This window comes from Pelodiscus sinensis, chromosome 9 (genome assembly GCF_052426305.1).
Source record: "Pelodiscus sinensis isolate ZL-2025 chromosome 9, ASM5242630v1, whole genome shotgun sequence".
NCBI lineage: Eukaryota > Metazoa > Chordata > Testudines > Trionychidae > Pelodiscus > Pelodiscus sinensis.
In genome coordinates this window covers 6,323,768-6,340,341 of record NC_143060.1, presented here as the reverse complement: position 1 = coordinate 6,340,341, position 16,574 = coordinate 6,323,768, and the positions used below count along the sequence as shown (strand labels likewise).

At 50.5% G+C, this 16,574-nt stretch overlaps 1 protein-coding gene across 2 annotated transcripts in view; it reads left to right on the top strand.

Annotated features, from left to right (window-relative positions):
• Positions 1 to 16,574, top strand: part of PDZK1IP1 (PDZK1 interacting protein 1) — a 32,823-nt gene that overhangs the window by 3,696 nt on the left and 12,553 nt on the right. The window lies entirely within an intron of this gene.

The window sequence follows — 16,574 nt, the reverse complement described above, 5'->3', positions numbered from 1 at the left end:
GATTTCGCATCCCTAGCAGGAACACACTCACAAGCCACATTGTGTGTTGCTCTCTCTTTTTTTTTTTCTATTTTGTTTGCTTACTCGCTTATTCTCGGACTGTAACTGCCCCGGGTCTGCCGGTTACCCAGCTGAATGTGGTGAGCCGGCGAGTTTTGCCATTGGCTTCGGGAAGCAGGGCAGACTTTCTAAGGATGTTTTCCCAGAGCTAGGGACTTACACAATTTTCCACAAATTCACAAACAGCCAAGAGGCACCCTTTCCCCAGAACCCAGCGGGTAGGTGCGCTACTTGGGCACTGATATGTGCAAATCAGGTAAGAGCATACGCAAGGGCTAGTTGCATTAGCAACCCCCTCCTCCCCACCCAAGTGGCACGTGCATGCAGCTTAGCTCGGTTTGGGCCTGTGGTCCGAAGGCTGCCAGTGGACCCGGAATCAGAATCAGAAAGCTAATAATTAAAAGAACATCGGTGTCCGTGCGGAGTTGCACCAGGGTCACCAGGGTGTTTTGAAACTTCAGGAAACTTGATCCTGCTTCCCAAATGTAATTGCTGTTTGTTCAGTTCCAACATGGAGGGTTAATTACCTGTCTTGACACTTGTGTTTATCCAAGGGAACAAAGCTAAGGCCACAGAAGGCGGGAATGTAGGGGGTGGGGGGATCACTCATCAACCAACTATAGTACCAAGCTAATCTTCCCCATCCCTCTGTCTCCTCTTGCTCTCCCGTCCCTGTGCTGCTGGCACCTTCGTGGCCCTCTGCAGACCTTTAGGCATCTCCTTTGATGCTGGTGTAACCCACACACCTCTCGGGTGCGGTGTATTGTCCCATCGAGTCTGCTCTACCGCCTTCAGTAAAGCCGGCTGGCTTTTTTGCTCATGCAGTAGTGGGTCAATGCACTAAGCTCCAGGGGTTCTGGGTTCAATTCCAGCCCCAGATGAGAAGGTCTGTCAGTGCTACACTGGGGTATGCTGGGAACCAAGGGAGCCCATTACAAAAGTCAAAGCAGAAGTATGGAAAGCTGTCTGCATGGGAAATTGGACACCCCGCACTTGTGGGGAGCTGGGTGTGAATTTGGATAGGGAAAGGGCACAGAAAGAAGTGCTGGCCAGGCTTAGCTTGTTTTTGTCGTTAGCTGAGTTTGCATGCTCTTCTGCTGACTTGTGTCTATCGGATGGACGCTATATCTTTTCTTTTCTTGCAGGAGTCAATTTGTTTTGGGGTCAGCTGAAGGGCTCCCCTATGTGCTCTCTGTTATTTCTGCTTCATTTGGTTTGCCCTTTTTACAAAATAAAAGGCTTGGTGATGGATTCAGATTGGAACCCCAAATCCAGGCCTGTGTGAATGTTCCATTCAGATTTAAACTCCCCACATCCCGGATTCCACACCAGAAAGGGCACATTTTCCAGGCCAGATTCGGAGGCTGCTGAAATCCTACTGTAACCACCACCAGGTGGATTTGAACCTGGGACCTTCTGAAGCAGAGTATAGGAGCCTCTATCCTCTGAGCTAAAAGCCTGCTGGCTCTCAGCCTGTGCTGTAGAGGTCTCTTGGTCTTAACTGTTGCTGTGGGCTAGGTACCACTTGCATTGCTCAGTAACCACACTAAGGCTGTGTCTGCACTAGTGCGATCTTGCGCCAGAGATATGCAAATGAGGCTAAGCGTGGAATATCGCCGATCCTCATTTGCATATTTAATGAGCCGCCATTTTTGCGGAACAGGCTCTTGCGCCAGAAGGAGCTGTCTACACTGCCCCTTCTTGCGCAAGAAAAACCCTCTTGCGCAATGCCGTTATTCCCGAAAATAATCAGCGTAGCGGCATTGCGCAAGAGGGTTTTTCTGTCAAGTACAGACAGCTCCTTCTGGCGCAAGAGCCTCTTCCGCAAAATGGCAGCTCATTAAATATGCAAATGAGGCTTGGCAATATTCCACGCTTATACTCATTTGCATATCTCTGGCTCAAGATTGCGTCAGTGTAGACATAACCTAGGTTTGTGGGTTACACTAGGAAAGCTCTTGGAGCGAAATCCTGGTCCAAGATGGTAGAAAGCTCTTGGGAACAGAAGAACTGATGGAATACCAGACTTTGGGGATAAAATGTCATGAAGACAATGGGCCAAGTTTTAGCACAGCTGAATGGAACCTGAATTCACCCTTGAACTGGCTTAACCGTGATCGGGATCTGGAGGTGAACAGCGCTTCCTGAGCTCATGTCTAACTAGGGATGTAAATACCCCTTTTAAAAAATCAGAGGGGTAGCCGTGTTAGTCTGAATCTGCAAAAGCGACGAGGAGTCCTGTGGCACCTTATAGACTAACTGAAGTGTTGGAGCATAAGCTTTCGTGGGCAAAGACCCACTTCGTCAGATGCATGTAGTGGAAATTTCCAGAGGCAGGAATAAATATGCAGGCCAGGATCAGGCTGGAGATGATGAGGTGATCCAATCAAGGAGGATGAGGCCCACTTCTAGCAGCTGATCTGGAGGTGTGAATTCCAAGAGAATAGAAGCTGCTTTTGTAGTTAGCAAGCCATTCACAGTCTTTGTTTAATCCAGAGTTGATTGTGTCAAACTTAAAGATGAACTGTAGCTCAGCAGTTTCTCTTTGAAGTCTGGTCCTGAAGTTTTTTTGCTGCAGGATGGCTACTTTTAGATCTGCAATTGTGTGTCCAGGGAGATTGAAGTGTTCCCCTACAGGTTTTTGTATGTTGCCATTCCTAATATCAGATTTGTGTCCATTGATTCTTTTACGTAGGGACTGTCAGATCTAAAAGTAGCCATCCTGCAGCAAAAAAACTTCAGGACCAGACTTCAAAGAGAAACTGCTGAGCTACAGTTCATCTTTAAGTTTGACACAATCAACTCTGGATTAAACAAAGACTGTGAATGGCTTGCTAACTACAAAAGCAGCTTCTATTCTCTTGGAATTCACACCTCCAGATCAGCTGCTAGAAGTGGGCCTCATCCTCCTTGATTGGATCACCTCATCATCTCCAGCCTGATCCTGGCCTGCATATTTATTCCTGCCTCTGGAAATTTCCACTACATGCATCTGACGAAGTGGGTCTTTGCCCACGAAAGCTTATGCTCCTACACTTCAGTTAGTCTATAAGGTGCCACAGGACTCCTCGTCCCTTTTAAAAAAGTATCCGGATGCACAATATCATTTTAAATAGTTTCACTGAAGTGCAGAAAGTCTACAGAGGGGCAACTCTGGTCGGCCGGGGAGGGCCGCAGCAGGATGGGGGCTGTGCCCCCTTCCGGTTAACCGGTTATCAGGTAAGCATGCTGGTAAGCATCAGGTAACCAGTTAATCTTTTACATCTCTAAATCTTACGTCACTAATGCTCACCCTCCCACCAGAAAAACACCCAACAAAGCAATGAAAAAACACCCTGCCGAGGCTAAAGCAGAGAAGGAAACTAAACGAAACAGTCCAGCTTTCAGGATTATTTGGGATGATGATGCCATATTCCTAGGGCTAAATTCTTCCCACAGTTGCACAATCCCTTAGGTGGGGCTGGGAGCAAGGAACAAAGCTTTCTTGTTTCTGACATACAAGGAAATGCCAGCAAAGAGCGAAAGCAGGATTTGGCCCAACACAGCTGCTCCTCCTTGGGGAAGTCAGTTTAGGGGCATTTGCATGCCTGGCTCCCGGCTTCAGCAACTCTATAGACACATGAGTCATCCCAGTGTATCCATAGGACTAGTGGAAAGTTAAGCAAGCGTTTACATTCCTTACAGATGATTTTGGGAAGGCTTTTCTCATACAGAACAGACTGTCCTCGGCCTACATCTCATGCTAAGTTAGGATGGGAAGCAATTGCCGCTTGTTCTGCTGAGATTGGGATTGGGTTATTAAATTTACAATACAGGCAGTCCCCGGGTTACGTACAAGATAGGGACTGTAGGTTTGTTCTTAAGTTGAATTTGTATGTAAGTCGGAACTGGTATATCTTGTAGAGGAAACTCTAGCCAAACATTTCTCCAGAGCTCAGTTTTATTCTCCCACACCTCACTTCCCTCAGTCCTTTATTCTCAAGCTGAGGTGTCTGCTGAGAAAAGCCGCTCCGCGTCTCTCTGGTCTGCTGGGGGGGGGCGCTAGCTTTGCGTCTCCCTGGTCTGCTGGGGGGAAGCAGCTAGTGCGGGGTTGCCTCACCCCGTTTGTAAGTAGGGATCCGATGTAAGTCGGATCCATGTAACCCGGGGACTGCCTGTCCGGTGCATTCAGTCCCCCTAAATCAGCTCCTCCCAAAGTCATGAGCTTGGCTAAAAATAAATAAAAATATAAGGGTGACATTTAAAAATAAAATAAAAAGAATTATGCATTTTAGGGTTTTTATATTTGCCTTTTGTTTACTGATCATTTGGAGTTACACTCGCTCCATAATTTTCATCACCAACAAGAGGGCTAGAAACGTACTGTTTAAAAAAAAAAAATTAGAGAGTCTCCGATAATCACAGGATTCCCTGAACTGGGGCTTAAAGAAAACACCAAGAAGGGCTAGACTCATGGTACAATCCAGAGAGTTGACAGCACTGAGTCTAGTTTGTAGACAGCTGTCGATGACTCTGCTTTATAAATACAGGCGGACGCAGTGCACATTTATGGCCGCTCATAAATTATGTGGGCAGGTGCTTGACTGGAGTACACTGGAAGAGTCCTACTGGCAATTCAAGGACCTATGTATAGTAAAAGCAGCTGAGGAGCTAGGCCATGGCCTCTCTGCCCACACTTCCTGGACCAGACCCTGCGCTTGGCTATGTGTGTCTCTATTGACCAGTGTTCCCTGTAAGCTGAGCGTGTGGGTGGTCGCCCAGGAGAAATTTGGGTGCCACCCAGCTGATTAGCAGAGCGCCCCCAGCTGGCAGCATGTTTTTCTTTTGGTGGTGCACATCTGCACATGCCTCGGTGCGTGTAACAAAATTTATCCCGCACATGGAAGGAACACTTTAGAGTAGTGGTCCCCAACCTTTTGTGGCTGTGGGGCGCCCAGAGGCGGGGCCGCTCACGTGCCGCGCTTCCGGGGGTGGGGCCACGCATGTGCTGTGCGCCCGGGGGTGGGGACTGCCCACACACCCTGAGCCCAGGGCCAGCACTGCACATGTGCCGCGCGCCCGGAGCAAGGGCCACCCACTCGCCCTATGCCCGGGGCTGGCATTGCGCATGTGCTGCGTGCCGGGGGTAGGGGCCACCCATACGCCCTGAGCCCAGGGCCAGCACTGCACATGTGCCATGTGCCCGGGGCAGGGCCCACCCATGTGCCACGCACCCGGGGTGGGGCCAGCCCAGATATTTCGGTAGGAGCACATAAATGATCTGGCGGGCACCATGGCGCCCATGGCCACCGCATTGGGGACCACTGCTTTAAAGAGAACATGGCTATTGACTTCAGATGTGTTACACCAGGTCTCTGTTGTGTTTATATATCTCCCTTTGCAAGAGCTATTCAGTCTGTGGGAACTACAGAAACATTCCCCTCCCTGTTTTACAGCAAATCCACAGGGACACAGGTCTTTTAGCTCCAGAGGCATTCAATGTCCTTTCCTGCTTCTCCCTGCCCCACCACCCACCCACTTGCTAATCATGTGCGTTATTAAACGCCTTAAGAAGCCAGGGTGATTAATGCACTTGTAACCTGGGAAACCCATTTACGGCTAATGACACTAACTCCCTCCTGCTAAAGAGGGGATTTCACACCTGAACACATAAGCAGGTGGCAAAGCATGAATCACAGCAGCTGACAAGCAGGCCTGGTTCCTCTGCCCCATTTACAGGCTGGGCTGCGAAAGGTGGATCCAGATTTCAATCTGAATCCAAACTTTTCCCAGAGTGCGTGGGAGAGTTTCGAGGCTGCAGTTCTGGTTTGATCTCGGGTCTTTTCCTAAGGAAAGCCCGTTTAAGCAACAGGAAGGGCTATTGGATAGAACTTAGCTATGCTTGAGGTTTGTATTTCCTGTCATGAAGATCAGCAAAGAAATCAATAGCTCCCAACGGGGTTGTAGTTCAGCCTCGGTGAAGTTCAGATGCAGATTCAAGGAGCCACATTTTTCAATCCAGTCTCTATGGTTGGGCCTACAACTTTGCCAGGACAAATCTATTTTGCAGGGGCCCCATGCAGCTGTGTGCATGCTGACAGGGCTGGCCCGAGCCCTTTTGCCGCCCTGGGCCCGGGCGTGTGGCGCTGCCCCCAGGCGCAGGGTGCATGAGCAGGCCTGCCCCCCCAGGCGCAGGGTGCATGTACTGTCCAGCCCGGCCAGCGCTGCTGGCGCATGTGCTGGGCCATGCAGGGCCCCGCAGCCTTGGAGGCAAGGGTGCTGCTGGCTGGCGCCGTGGGAGCCAGGCGCACGGCTCCTGATGGCAGCTGTAAGGGACGCCACATGCCCCTTACAGCTGCCATCAGGCGTCCCCGCATGGGTTGGTGCCCTGGGCAGCTGCCTGGCTCGCCCATGCCTCCGTCGGGCCCTGCATGCTGATCAGGGGATGAAATGTGTAACCATAATGCCGCCAGGCAGAACTGAACCTGGGACCTCTGGAGCTTAGCACATGAGCCTCGGCTGCCTGAGCTAAAAGCCAGCTGCCTCTTAGATAAGACTGTAGAGCAGGGGTGGGCAATCATTTTTGATGGCAAGGCATTCCAAGAATTTGGACAGTGGTCGAGGGCCGCACTCTTCCAAAATATTAATGGAGGGGGTGCGGGGTCTGGGATGGAGGTTGGCTGCAGAAGGGAGCTTGGGGTAAGGGAGGCAGTTTGGGTGAAGGAGGCAGTTGTGACCTGGGGCACTGGACTGGGGTGCAGGGGGTTGGATTACGGCCTAGGGCAGGGAATTGGGGTACAGTACGGGATGCAGGGATTTGAGCTGTGAGCTAAAGCAGGAGGGGACTGTGATCTGGGGCAGGGGAGTGGCGTGCGGTGATGATTTGGTCCGATGTCGCCCTGCTTTTTGCCACCAAAGGGTATGTCTCCGCAGCAGCGTTAGTTCGGAATAACAGGACGCGTCTACACAGCAAGCCATCACTTCGGAATAACGGCGAGCTGGCGGACTTCTTACTCCGACGCCTATAACTCTCCTTTGACGAGGAATAAGGGAAGTCAAAATAAGAGAGTTCTCCCTTCCACTTCCGGCTGAGTAGACGGTGCCAAAAGCCGCATGAAGCTCTTTCGACGGCAGCTCCGCAATTGACGCAGCTGAAGTTGCGTAGCTTAATTCGACTTGAGCCCTGCTGTGTAGCCGTGCCCTTAGAACAGCGCTACTCCAAGAGGTAGCGATTTGAGTTGAAGGGGCTGGTTCAAGGCCCCCTAAAGATTCATGCTGGGGCAGGCCCTCCAATGGGTGAGGAGGGAGGGCAAACATGGGAGACAGGTATGTAAGGCAGGGGAAGGCTCTGCCTTCCCAAATCGCCAGGCATAGCCTACCCACGGTTTGCCCCCGAGCGCCTACTGTAGGCATTCTGGGGGCGGAGTGTTGCTGCCCCTAGCAAACCTGGCCAAATCATAGATTCATAGACTTTAAGGTCAGAAGGGACCATTATGATCATCTAGTCTGACCCCCTGCACAGTGCAGGCCACAGAATCTCGCCCACCCCTCTTAGAATAATCCTCTCACCTATGTCTCAGATATTGAAGCCTTCCAATACTTTGAAGGCCCCAACATGCAGAGAGTCCTTCAGCTGTGATCTGTGCCCAATGCTACAGAGGAAGGCGAAAAACCTCCAGGGCCTCTGCCAATCTACCCTGGAGGAAAATTCCTTCCTGACCCCAAATATGGCGATCAGCTAAACCCTGAGCATGTGGGCAAGACTCACCAGCCAGACACCCAGAAAGTTCCCTATAGCAACTCCTATCATCCCTCCATTGACCTATTTCCAACTGATAATGAATGGTCAATTAGTTACCAAGATCATGTTATTTCATCCAACCATCCCCTTATCATAGAATCATAGAACTGGAAGAGACCTCAGAAGGTCGTCAAGTCCAGCCCTCCGCTCTAGGCAGGACCATTCCCATCTAAATCAACCCGGCCAGGGCTTTGTCAAGCCGAGACTTAAACACCTCTAGGGATGGAGACTCCACTACTTCCCTAGGTAACCCATTCCAAATCATCATGTCGCATAATCACACCACTCCAGGATCTGTCTCTTTAGCCCGGGGTGGGCAATCATTTTTGGCCCCGGGCTGCCCCGGAAGGGGCGGGGCCTAATCCGGAAGGGGAGGGGACCATAAGGCTTCTGGGCTTCCCCACCCCCAGACCATAATTGGTCTGGGGGTGGGGGAGCCCCTTTGCCCCCCTTCACACTAGGCACCCATGCCCAGGGCCACATTATGACTTTCGTGGGCTCTGGGCACTTTTGCCTTCATGTGTCCCTTCCTCCATAAAATATATATATATATATAAAATTATTTTTGATGTGATTTTAAATACTTCAACATTTTTTTTTGCTATTTTAGGCAAAATTTAAGAGATTTTTATGGGCCCTAAAAGTTTCATTTTTTTCTGATGTGAGAAAAAAGTTAAAACATTTTCTTTGACCCTAAAAGTTCCTTTTTTGCTTCTGATTTTAAAAGAAATTAAAACATTTTCGTGGGCCCCTAAAAGTATCGTGGGCCCTCGGCACTGTGCCTACTGTGCCTAATGGATAGGTCGGCCCTGCCCGAGGCTTCACACACTCCTCCGCCCCCAGGCCCAGACTGGCCTTGGGGCGGGGGTGCTGAGCGCCTCCTCCTGGTGCTCCAGGGCTGAGCTGGGGTTGGCCGGGCTGTACAGTGCCCGTGGTGGAAGGCGGGAGCCCCACCTCTGGGGGTGGAGAAAGGGCGGGGCTTAGCAGAAGGGGCAGGGCTGGAGGCGGGGCTTCCTTCACTGACCGCCCATGAGGGCAAATACCCCTGGGGCCTGGTGGTTCAAAGGGGTCAGGAGCTCTGGACTCTGCTGCCATAGCGTTCCCTGGAGCCCCGAGCCCCTTAAACTGTCACCAGAGTGCAGCTGCAGTGCTCCTAGGGCTGCCTGAGGCAGGGGGCACCATGCGGCGTGCCCCAGGCAGCACTGGGGGAATGCAGGTACCATGAACTGGGCAGCACCAAGGGCTGGTGGCCTTTGGCCCCGCCCCTTCTGCCCTGGCTCCGCCCCTTCCGGGAGTATCAAGCTGTCTCCCTCCCCACCTTGCCCAGAGGCCGGGCTTGGCTCCCAGAGCAAGTTTAGAAGCTGCCTTAGGAACCACCCCTGTCCTCTTTAGCTTGCAGCAGAAGCATCAGACTCCGGAAGAAACACCAGACACTGACCGCACAGTAGTGACGGGAGCTCGGTTGTCTGGATTCCTGCCGTCTGTGGCTTTGCAGTTTCTCCGGTATCCCACCAGCGTCCGGCTCACCTGGGCTGGCACTCGCTGGAGCGAAGCCCTGTGCACCACTGGCGTATGTCTCCAAGGGGCTCCGAGAAATGAGATGCCCAAGGAGCGCAGGCAACGCGCAGTAGCTCTCTGGAGGGAACCAGCTTTGTGCCCCTGCCAGAATCTTACTTGTTAAATGGGGGATGCCCTCAAGTCCACTCCCTGTTCCTCTTGCGGGTCTGCCCTGCTCCCTCTTCCTCCACAGCCACCAGCCGCCTATGCCAGGAAGATTGGCCAACTTTCGCACCTTTGCCCCGCCCTCCTCTGAGGCCCTGCTCCTCCACCCCTTGCTTGCTCTCTCTCCCCGCCCTTACTCACATGCTTATTTTCACTGGGCAGATTCCGGGGGCTGGGGTGCAGTTGGGGTTCAGGGCACTGGCGGGGGCTTCCTGCCACCAGGGCGGGGCCAGAAATGAAGCAAAACCACAGAGAGGTGGGCCCTGAGCCAGGGAGCGAGGCTGGCTGGGGATTGGAGGACCTGCCACAGAAGCTGTGTCACTTAGTTGCCCCATGCCTCAGTTTCCCTCTGCACGATGGGAATGACAGCACTGCCCTCCCCCACAGGGGCTCTGTGAGAATAAGGACCCTGAAGACTGCGAAGGGCCCAGATAGGATGGTAATGGGAGGCATGTCAAGAGAGACCCAACCAACCTCCTGGATCCAAACCTAGTCCAGTGCAGCATTTGATGCTTTTTCCATCCGGTGCCCTTTGTCTGAGTGTGACTAGAGGCAGGCAAATGGGAGTTGTATGCTGCTTGGGGAACCTGTGATCTATTTGGCATCAGTTACACTCATTACAGGCACTTACAGGATGCCGGTAAATATCCATTGATATCTGATGTGTAACTTACCGCCTCCGTGTGCCTCATTCCTGAACACGGCCCATTGCCACATTCTGCGAGCTAGGTGGGGCTTTGTTGTTGTTCTCACCAGCTTGCCTTTCAAGTTCTTGTTGAAAAACAAGGCCCTGATCATCTGGGATCTTCACTAACCGCAGAGTCCCCTCTCCTGCCCCTGCCATGTTCCCAGCCTCCTTGCCCCAGTGCTCGTCAACAGGAGTTATTCATGCAAATGCTGACCTAGCTTCACCGTGTCACTACCTAGGTGCTGATTGTTCAACTGTAGTAGTCCTCCAAAAATAAACAGAGACCTTTGTGTGCGAGAGCCCCGTACGGAGGGAGAGATTGCTGAACCTTAGTCCAGGCAGCTAATCTAGAGTAAACATTTCACCTGCCAGCCTGTTCCAGAAAAACATTGTTAAAAGTTCATACAGGCCAGGACCATCCTCAGCATTCTTTGTGTCTTTTTCCTTTTACATAAACTTCCTTCCTCCCAGGAGTGAAACCATTTTTAGTTGGCTTCCGGATGCTTAAAAACGGCCTCATTCCCATTCCAGACAACGGGAATCTTTCCACCAATATCATAGAACTGGAAGGGACCTCGAGAGGTCATCAAGTCCAGTCTCCTGCCAGCTGGACAGGGCCAAGCACCATCTACATCATCCCTGACAGGTGTCTGTCTAACCTCCTCTTAAATATCTCCAGTGATGGAGATTCCACAACCTCCCCGTGCAACTTATTCCAGTGTTTAACCACCCTGAGGCTACTTTTACACTGGCATGATTTTGTAGAAATGCTTTTAACGGAAAAGTTTTCTGTTAAAAGCATTTTCGGAAAAGTACGTCTAGATTGGCAGGATGCTTTTCCGCAAAAGCGCGTCTAGATTGGCCCCGGACGCTTTTCTGCAAAAAAGCCCCGATTGTCATTTTCATGATCGGGGCTTTTTTGCGGAAAACACTACTGCGCTGTCTACACTGGCCCTTTTCTGGAACAGTTTTCCGGAAAAAGACTTTTGCCCGAACAGGAGCAGCTTAGTTTTTCTGAAAAAGCACTGATGATTTTACATTAGATCGTCAGTGCTTTTCCAGAAATTCAAGCGGCCAGTGTAGACAGCTGGCAAGTTTTTCCGGAAAAGCGGCTGATTTTCCAAAATAACTTGCCAGTGTAGACACAGTCTGACAGTTAGGAAGTTTTTCCTAATGACCAACCTAAACCCCCCTTGCTGCAATTTAAGCCCATTGTTTCTTGTCCTATCATCAGAGGTTAAGGAGAATATTTTTTCTTCTTCCTCCTTGTAACGCCCATTTAGATACTTGAAAACTGTTGTCATGTCCCCTCTCATTCTTCTCTTTCTCAAACTAAACAAATTCAATTCTTTCAGTCTTCCTTCACAGGTCATGTTTTTTAGACCTTTAATCATTTTTGTTGCTCTTCTCTGGACCTTCTCCACATCTTTCCTGAAATGGAGTGCTCAAAGTTGGACACAATATTCCAACTGAGGTCTAATCAGTGCAGAAGGGAAGAATGACTTCTTGTGTCATGCTCACAACACTCCTGTTAATACAGCCGGGAGTTATGTTTGCTTTTTTTTGCAACAGTGTTACACAGGATGCTAGTTCAGACCTGGAGGAGGCAAGGAGGACCCGAACCATGGTCCTTTGAAGTCAGTGGGAGTTTTGCCTTTGACTTCAGGGGGATCATGACTGGGTTTCTAGTCCTCCATCTGGGGGTTGTTCTCTGCCTTCTTACCTTCCTCCTGGAGTTCCAGCTAGACCTCACTTCCTTCATCCTCTTCCTGCCACCAGCTGTCCATGCTGTGTCATGGCTGCCGGGTTCTACTGAGAAAGTGGCTGTGTTGCTCGAGGGGTGATATGATCCTAAATACACACGGGGCTAGATTCAGAAGTGCTGTGGCCATTTGAGAGGAGATTCAAGCTGGTGGCTTCCAAAGGGGCTGGGAAAAACATCTTTCAAACCTGCTAGAAATCCACAAGAGATCCAGCACTGGCACCAGCCTTTGAGTGGGGGGACGGTTGAGTTGATCTGGTAATGCCTTGTTTTCAGTGCGAGATGCCACCTTTCGTCCCCTTCCTCGTTCCTCCCATAAGCAGAGCCAATTTGTTCTGCCGACACATGCTCCTGGGTCCAAGTCTCCATGGGCAGGGATCTGCAACTGGGCTGATTTTCTGTGGGACACCTGCCCGAGGGCTGGCAGGTTGGGATCCTTCGGCAGGAAAAGAGAGGAGTGGAGGGCAGCCATCCAAAATGCCATTTTTCATGAGCTGCTTGCAGTGTGGCAGCAGCCATGTTGGCCCAATGACGTGGGAGAGACGAGGTGGGCAAGGTTGGTTTTTTTTAAGTCAACTTGTGTTGGTCAAAGACACAAGCTTTTTGGTCTCCATAGAGTTCTCCTTTGGGGCTCTTCTTCAGGACGCCGGGAAAATGCTCGGTGCAGCTTGAGAGCTTGTCTCTCTCACCGGCAGAAGTTGGTCTAATAAAAGTTCTTCCCTCCCCTACCTTCTCTGTCTGCCACTGAAAAACAATGAGTCATAATTGCCCCGGATTGAAAAGGGGAGTTGTGTGGGGGAGGTTCTGTGGCCCACAAGGTGAAGGAGGTCAAATCTGGAGGATCATGATGGTCTCTTCTGATCTTAAAGTCTAATGAGTCGTGCCTGGAACAGGGCTCCATGTGTTGCTGTTCAAGAACAGTCTCTTCTTCCAAGTTTGTTGCCATGGTGACCACTTTTCTTGGCTAGAGGGAAGGTCCAGAAATGTAGGGATGTTCTCAGGGTGGGTGGCATGAAACATAAGAACGGCCAGGCCAGGTCAGACCAAAGGTCCATCTAGCCCAGTATCCTGTCTGGCAACAGTGGCCAATGCCAGTTGCCCCAGAGAAAGGGAACAGAACAGGTAATCCTCATGTGATCCCTCTCCTGTCACCTATTTCCAGACAAACAGAGGCTAGGAACACTATTCCTACCCATCCTGGCTAATAGCCATTGATGGACCTAACCTCCATGAATCTTTCTAGCTCTTTTTTGAACCTTGTTAAAGTCCTAGCCTTCAGCACATCCTCTAGCAAGGAGTTCCACAGGTTGACTGTGCACTGGAAGACGCCACAGGGAGACTTTCCTTAGGCCACATCCTTCACTCAAATTCAGCATTAACACAGCGGGACTAGATCCCCTTCTCTTGATGTTTGAAACCCATTTTGTCCACGTGTGGGGCCAAAATGCCTGAGATTGGGGTTGCCCATTCTGGTTGGCCATATTCCTGGAGGATTCCTCATGTTACTTCATCTTTCATTCCTGGGGCAATCCAGAAAGGTTGGTGACCCTCTCAGAGACTCTTTCCCCAGCTCTGCTGGGATGGAGCAGAGGGCTGTAAAAGATACGCTCAGAAGCAGAAAGACCCATTCTAATTCTTATACCTGAGGAACTCCTACAGGTCCCAACCCAGACTGCATGGCAAACCCATGGTGAGGATGCTGTACATTGGTATAGCAAGTCTCCGTCCTGGCCTGAAAGCGTTTGCAATGGAAAAAGACAAGCCAAGCACAGTAAGGGATTATTACCTCCTTTGTGCAGATGGAAAGCCAAGGCTCAGATCTGCAAAGGTATTCCCGCTACCTATCTCCTATTGATTTCAATAGGAGCCAGGCTTTGGAATACTCGAGCATCTGGGCTTAAGTGACTTTCCTAGGGTCGCACAGGGAATCTGTTGCAGAGCTAGGAACTAAAGCCAGATCTCCTGAGTCCCAAACTCTTCTTGCTATTAACATGGCAGCCTTTAAGGCTCCCTTCCCCTGCTCCCCACCACTGAGTTAGATGGATAGCTCTGCAGCTAAGTAGAAGAAGGAAAACTCTGTGGGTCTTGGCAAAGGAGCCGGGGGGATTAGTCCCGCATCAGCTATTGTTACGACTTAGCTTGGCTTCCCTGCTTTCTGTCCAGCTTGCAACTGGTTCCTTCTGCTGCTTGCTCGTCCCCCTCCAACCTGATCCTCTCCCCCTCCCCTAAATTTGGAAGGTGATCACACTCCAAACGAGTGGCTGCCAACCAGCCGAGGGTCACGCCGAACATGCTGGCACCGCTTTTGCCAGGTTTGTTATGTTAACGGACCCACCATAATCCGCTTTGCAACATCATAATCCGCCGTGCTGGATTCCGCAGTCAGGAAATCAGAGCACTTTTCCAGGGGAGCTGGCCATCAGAGACTTTCGTTTCGGGAAAGAGGGGTTGGGGAGCAGTGTGTGATAGTGGAGATAAAGGGGCAGGAACACAGCTGGGTTGGGGCCATCAAGGAGCACCCTAGTGCAGAGGAATGGTGCACAGATCGCACCATTTTATCGGGGCAGTGTGAGCGTACGGAGGGACCAGTTCCAGCGATCCCCCAGATTTTGGGACTTGGCTTGTCCCTAGTTCCTGCACCCAGCGCTCTCTGTGCTCCCTTCCTTGTACATCCACGCACAAGCCAGAGAGACAGCCTTGCTCGCTACCTGGAAAAGCCCCATCCACTAGTGTATTGAGGACTGTGTTGGATTTGCAAGTGAGCACCTTAAAGGGGGAAGGGGTACCACTCATGTTCGCAGACCAGAGGGCTCTGTAGGGCCAGATGTGCTCAGAGCCAGGCTGGAAAAGACCATCTTAAACCCCCACGAAAGCTCATCACCTAATAAACTATCTTGTTAGTCTTTAAAGTGCTATATAATTTTTTCCCTTTTGTTTTACCAAGATCAGACTAACACGGCTACCTCTTTATTACTTTCCATCTTAAAGCAAGGGAGTGTGTGCTGTATCTCGCTGCCTTGGGGAACAGCCTGTTTTCTCTCTATCTGGGTTTAGGGTCTTGTTATCTTACGTTCTGAGAAATAAGATCGTGTTACGTTGCGTCCTTTCAGCAAGAGTAGTGACGTTTTTGTCTAATTTCTCATGGGACTGCTCTGCCTGGATCAGCAGAGAGGACTGGTCCGGTAGTTAAAGTGCTACTGTAGAGAGAGGGATTCGGTACCTCTGGAACCGATTTCCTCTGTGGCCTTGGGCAAGTCACATAGGATATATCTACACTTGCACCCTCTTTCGAGAGAGGGTTGCAAATGAAGACATTCGAAATTGCAAATGAAGCTGGGATTTAAATATCCCATGCTTCATCTGCATATTCACGTTATGGCGCTATTTCGAAATAACAGACGTTGTTAAGACACAGTTATTTCAAGAGAAAACCCTTCTCTCGAAATAACTGGTAAACCTAGTATGAGGAATAAGGGTTATTTTGAGAGAAGGGTTTTCTCTCGAAATAACCGCAACTTAACAGCGTTTGTTATTCCGAAATAGCGCTATTTTGAAATAGCGCCATAACACGCATATGTAAATGAAGCGTGGGATATTTAAATCCTGGCTTCATTTGCGATTTCGAATGTCTTCATTTGCATCCTTCTCTCGAAAGAGGGTGCAAGTGTAGACATACCCATAGATTCTCGGATGCTTTTCTCCATCTGTAAAACGGAGAGCATTGTAGCCTAGATCGGATAAGCCATCTATCTGGGGGTATGTCTACACTACCCCGCTAGTTCGAACTAGCGGGGTAATGTATGCATACCGCACTTGCTAATGAAGCCCGGGATTTGAATTTCCCGGGCTTCATTAGCATAAGCGGGGAGCCGCCATTTTTAAATCCCCGCTGCTTCGAACCCCGTGTAGCGCGGCTACACGGGGCTCGAACTAGGTAGTTCGGACTAGGGTGCCTATTCCGAACTACCGGTACACCTCGTTTCACGAGGAGTACCGGTAGTTCGGAATAGGACCCTAGTCCGAACTACCTAGTTCGAGCCCCGTGTAGCCGCGCTACACGGGGTTCGAAGCAGCGGGGATTTAAAAATGGCGGCTCCCCGCTTATGCTAATGAAGCCCGGGAAATTCAAATCCCGGGCTTCATTAGCAAGTGCGGTATGCATACATTACCCCGCTAGTTCGAACTAGCGGGGTAGTGTAGACATACCCAAAGGTACTTAGATGTCTTCCATTACCACAGCTTCTGAGGCCTCACGCTCTTTAATGCGAGGCTCACTGTGAGGCAGGAGTGTAACCCACACACCTAGGATACGTCTGTACTGCACGTCTCTGGCACAAAAGCCTATGCAAATAAAGCACAGATTAGCATATTGCCGCATTTCATTTGCATAATTAATTGGGGCCATTTTTTGTGTAAGTGGCTTTTGCGCAAAAAGGAGCTGAGTAGACATAGCCCTAGTGTGGTTCACTGTCCCGTGAAGTGGCACTTGGACCACTTACAGCCAGATATAAGAACAAGGGAGCTCTACAGCCTAAGCTAAGAGCCAGCTGGCTTTATAGCTC